This window comes from Eretmochelys imbricata, chromosome 12 (genome assembly GCF_965152235.1).
Source record: "Eretmochelys imbricata isolate rEreImb1 chromosome 12, rEreImb1.hap1, whole genome shotgun sequence".
NCBI classification, from domain to species: domain Eukaryota; kingdom Metazoa; phylum Chordata; order Testudines; family Cheloniidae; genus Eretmochelys; species Eretmochelys imbricata.
The window spans coordinates 35153236-35159417 of NC_135583.1; positions in this window are offsets into that span (position 1 = coordinate 35153236).

The window sequence follows — 6182 nt, forward strand, 5'->3', positions numbered from 1 at the left end:
TATGAATTCATTATTTCATTTACTACTTATAATATATAATTCTGCCAGCAAAATGACTGAACAAGTATTCTACAATTGGTTAATAACTTAGACTGGTTAATAAATAAATCACAATGTTTTAATATCATGTGCTACAAAGAGCTTCAGGAGACACATTAAAGAGCCACTTGCGGCTCCTAAGCCTCAGTCTGAGTATCACTGCAGTAAAGTCTATTTTTAAAAAAAAAAAAAAGTAAAATTGCCAGGTATGAAGCAGTAGACCTCGTATTAAAGATTTAAAATTTCAAATACCAATAGGTGCTGTGTCTGCTTGATTACATTTCATTACGTAGTTATGGAATTTATTAATGGTGATAGAACAGATTATAACTTTCTAAAAAATTATCCAAAGGGTCTGCTCCAACCATTTCCTATTGAACACATGCATTTCCTTATTGCAGGCCATTTGGTATTTTCACGGGTGATCAAATCAAGAAAAAATAAAATCCAGCCTGACTATTCAGCCTGTCCCCAAGCTGGCCCCCAACTCTACTTTAAAGTTTGGCTAAGATGCTTCATAGGCTTTCCTCCCATGGTGCTGATGTTCCTGGTCCCCGTTACTGTACCAGTCTCTTGGTCTCTGGTGTCAGTCCGAATGGAAATCTCATTCATAAAAGAGGAAGCCCCACAATGCACTGCATGTGAGAGATTTTTCATGTAGACCAGGCATTGGAACTGAGCAGAGAGACTACAACAGCTGCTGGGCACATAACTCACCTTTAGAACCAAAGATAGAACAAGCTCCTGGGAGCTGGGGTCAATTGGAAGTAGAATGTTAACACTTGTAAAAGGGGATGGGGTGGTGATCACAGAAAAAGGAACCACAAAAATTCAGATACTTTTGGGGAGACTTCCCAACATTTCAGTGCTTATGTTAGCTACGTAGAATCTCTGTTCACTTAGATGTTGAGTGTGAATTTTTGCTAGTTATTCTCTCAGCCACAAATCCTCCTCCAAGAAGCCACTAGATCTCATTCATTTTTCACCAAGTCACACTACATTGGCCATGGGAGATATCAGCAGTACATGTATAAAGGATCCTGTACAATGGCCGGCTGGAAGAAGGTTGTGTTTTCATAGTGAGACGGCATTAATGAAGAGACCTCAATAAAACTTTTCATATATAACACCAGAGTGACCGAATCTAGAGAAATCTGCTTCCTTATAGATGCCTTCCTAAATGCATATGTATTTTCAGAATCCATGGATGATGTCCTATGAATAGGGCTTGGTCAAATTTTGCAAACAGCCATTCAAAATTTGAGTGAATATTTTTGTTTGATGATGTTTGTACATCTTAAAAAATCACTATTTGTGAAAAAATACATTTGTTTGCAATTTAGGGAAGCATTGTTCTTCCTACCAATACTCCTCTTTGCTTACATACACAGGTGCCTATGGACAAACAAGTCAGTTTACAAATCATTCTTTGTCCTTCATTCTGCTGATTAAAACGTTTCAGTCACCCAGAAAAAAAAATGCTATGTAATTTAGGAGACCAATCCTAACACTGCAAAAAATGAATAGAACAAATGAACAGCACCCATAAGCTGAAAATTTTGTCCACTATGTGGTGAACACTTACATACAATGAAATAGTAGAAATCAAGATAGATAAATGTTACCTGCCTAGAAACAAAGAGTACTATTTTACCTAGTTTTTGTGCTTTGCTTACAGGGAAAACCCACCTGACTCTCTCAAAAGAGAGGCCAGAAAAGATACAAGTGTGTATGTTAAAAATGTTCAGTATTATTCATATATTATTAGAATTAATAGGTCTTTTCCATCTGTAACTTCTGTGATTCTGGTATTAAGCTTGTGCAATAATCTTCTAAGGGAAATAGTGGAAGCCCTGTCATCTGAGATACTTAAAACTAGATTGGACAGAACAGTAGCTTACGTAGCATAAGGAACAATCATGCATTAGCAGGGAGCTGGGCTGAATTATCTGGCCTTTCACCTTCTATGACTGATTAGAAAATGAATATTACACAGTAAATCTTCACTCTTTGTTTTATTTTAATGAGTGATTAAGAAAAATCACTAGTGTTAGGAGACTAAAACTTTCTCTTAGCCGATTAGAGAACTTGTTTTCATTTTCATTTTCATGAATATTCTTATGTCTTCATCTGTATTTAAAGGTTAGTATCAAGCTTTAAAATAATTTACTGCATAATAATCAGAATTCATTATGCACAATTCATTATGAATAAGATTTAGTTGAGGGTGCTTAGTCAATTTTATTCAGCAGAAATGTATAATTCTCCCTTAATTAATAAAGTTTGAAATAACAATACTGAGTGCACCTAAATTGCTTCACTTTGCTGTCTGATTCATGATTAAATTATGCAGTACATTCAGGAGTAAATTGTAACAGAATTCATCAGACTATCACACTAATCGCACTGATGAATTTATCTGAGTTAAATATTAAACCCTGTATCCTTAATTATATATGCATGCTACTGTGTGGGATACAAACCTCAGGCTGTACAATGAAGATAGCTGTTAAGCTGTAGCAGATTCCATGACACCCAACAAAAAACTAAGCTAACAAAATCCTCCACCAGTGAAGTCAGTGGGAGTTTTGCTAATGATGTTATGATAATAACAATACATACAATAAAATAAAATATAATAATCATAATGCCTAGCTCTTATATAGATATAGTTTTTATCAATAACTTGCAAAGTGATTTACAAAGATCAGTCTCATTAGCTGCATTTTATAGATGGAGAAACTGAGGCACAAAGGTGATGCCCTCGATCCACTAGGCAACACTGCTCTATATGCATTAATTTAAGGTGGAAAAATATTTATAATAAAATTCAAAACACTTTTATTTATTTACGAGACCATTTATATGCAAGTTCTCAAAGCAGTACCCATAGCAGAATGATTCCCTTTTTCTCAATGAAAATGGATGTTTTCGAGAAAAACAGGCCTGTTGCCAAGATAAAATGGTCTTTGCACTGAAAACATGTGGAAATTTATATTTTTGATGCAAATATAAGCACACACTGAAATTCGAAGTGCAAACCCACACTGGCAAACATTCCCCTGCAAATTTTTGAAAGGAAAATAAAATGGTGGCTTTCAAACAGCTGTAATTTGTATTCGCACTAGGAGAATGAAGCACTGGTCTGGTGAAATTTCTGGGGCAGCTGCAATGAAATAGAAAAATAAGATCCTGGAGGTCTGACCTGGAACCAGTACACTAGTGTGTGGGTTTTGTTCAGGGAATCCAAATCCAAACTCCAGCAAAGTTCAAAAGCAGGTGAGGGTCTATGATCCTTGTTTTGATCCATCTCTAATTAATATCTTGAGGGATCCTTCAGATTGCGTCAATTTCTCACTGAAGCCCCTACATTGTACTCTCCAAACATTTCGCTTGGTCACCATGGTCTCCAACTATTTCGCTTCCTCTTTCAGCAGTTGCTGTGGCAGCAAATCTGAAGCAGGAGCCAGACTAGTCTCTGTGGTGTTGCCCTCCATGTGTGGAATCAATAGCTGGCTTGTAGGATGAGGTCTCTTCCAGTCTCCCCAAACATGGAAGCATGAGCAGGATTTGGAAGGGGAACCCTGTGACCCAGCTATGACCCAGCAGCAGGTTGACCCCAGAGACAGAGAGAGGGCCTGTGCTTTAAAAGGAATGTGATACTATCAGTAAGAGCTAAAATTATGGTCCATACCTTGATAATAGACCGTATTTCTCAATGCCGCTGATTGCTGTTTCTGAGGTTTAGCTGAGGGGAAAAAACAGAGCTGAAACTAAGAGCAGCTGAACGTCAGGTACCTCAACTATTCATAAGTCTGGTTATGAAATGATATGTACTTGGCAGCAACAACATCCGTTAATTGTAACTGCCTGTACTGAATTCATTACTAGACTGAATTATACAGGCACTAAATGTTCCTTTCAACACATTTTTTTTTCTTTCTGCTAACACAGTGAATCATGAAGGCCAATTTCAATGGAAGCCAGTGCAGCCCAGACCAAGCTATAGGATGAGATCAATTAGAGATAGAAATGTATCTTAAGGCCCTAGCATGGAAACACACGCTTCAGCGGAATCATGCGAGTAATCCCTACTTCTGTTCAACAGATGTATACTTCATTGACTTCAGTAGGACTTACCTGTGTGCTTAAGTGCTGAATTGAGGCTTAGCTCATTGGGACCGTTGACTGAGCATGATATAGCCCCTTGACAAAGAACGCATCAGAAATTAAACCAATACGACACTTGACATCAACAAAAAGGCCATGCACTTACCTGGTTATTTAATTTTTTTAGAACAATTTTGCTGGGCTGGTTATGCACTTGATCACGTTGAAATAATTCTTAAACCGATAAAAGCTACTAATTTAAGAAAGAAAATCAATGGCATTGACTAATTATATATGTTTCCAGAGAATACCAATGCTTTAATGTAAATGTGTATTTCACAGAGGTATATACTCTAAAGCAACGGTGCCCAAACTTTTCCTGTCAGGCCCCCCCTTACCAATAATGGAATCTGTCTGCGTCCCCCTCCCTTATTGCACAGTTGGCTCAGCAGAGGAGCGTGGGCTGAAGGCAGAGCTGGGGGCTGAACTGGGGATGGAGGAACAGCTGGTGTTAGAAGCGGAGCTGGCCTGGGGGTGGAGAGGGAATGAGGGCAGAGCTGGGCAGAGGGCAGAGCGAAACTGTGGCCGGAGCAGGGGATGCTGGCCCAGGCTCTGCTGCATGCCCCTCACAGTTTGGGGACCAGTGCTTTAAAGACTTCCTGGCAGGTAGGACAATATGGGTTAGCTTAGTTACAGGTAGAAATCAGGTGGATAGAGGTAAAAAATAGGGCAGAATTTGGTTCAGTGTGTAAAATAAGTTTAAATGCCTCAAATACAGTATCTTCATGCCCTGATTATGTTGGAGCATCAGATCTCTGACCTGCTGAGTTTTCTTTGTTTTAGGTCACAGGGTCAAACGCCAGACAATACAGGACATAATTCCAAGTCATGTAACCCTCTCTCAGCTCATTGCAATGATAAATAATCCTGGTTGTGGTTTACTATTTATAAACAATGAGGCAGTTAGGATAAATACAAATTCTCAAATATCCATATGAAGGGTGAGCCACACAAAATGTGTAAACACCCATTGCAGTCACATAACACTGTATTTGCACGTTTGTATGTGCAAATAAGGTGATTGCATGTGCAATTTCCTGAACAATTGTATGTTTACAATGAATGTGAATGCATTGGGGCTTTGTCCTGCAAAGTACGGTGTGAGATTGGAGCTTTGCAGTGGTGCATATATAACACAGCCCTTTGAAAATTTGGACCATAATATTCACTTTCGTGGGACTTTAGTAAGATTTTAAAAAACACAATAATTTAGACTGCCAGTCAGGTCTGAAACTTAATTAATTTAGGCTTTGATTCAGCAAGGTACTTAAATATATACTTAACTTTAGCTAAGAGACTAGTCCCATTGAAGCCTATGAGAATGTCTATAGGACAAGTTAGTGCACAGCAAGCTAGGGTGTACTGGCCATGTGGACACTGCTACCATGCACCAAAAGTTCCCTCGGGTGCTTTGTGCAACAGCAAAAGGTCAAACACACTAGGGAACTTTTAGGGCCTATGTGGACAGTTAGTGTGAGGCATGCTAGCGTGCTGTAAATTTATGCCCCAGCTTGCTGAGTACTAACTCATTGTGTAGACAAGCCCTACATGTAAGTACCATGCTGAACTCAGGCGTTAGTTCATAAAGTTAGGTCCCACACTTTACATTAGGTCCCAATTAATTTAATTCAGAGCATCTAAGAAGTTAGAATTGCAAAAAACTGTCTAGGCCATCTAGATTATCCCATGAGGTAACATTGCGGCTTATTACATTGTCTAGTGCCTTGACCTGTCTGGATCTAAATGTCTCAAGTGACGTGTCCACAATTTTCTGTAGGAAACCAAACCAAATACCTTTCTGGAAATGTTTCCTGTTATTCAACCAAACCCTTTTCTGTTTAATCCCCTCATTCCTAACTACACCCATTGTCCCATCCTAAATAATTCATTTCACTGTTTCTAAATATTCAAAAGGCATCAATATCAGAGTGCTATCATGTCTGCCAAATTTATTTTTAACCTTTCTTACATGG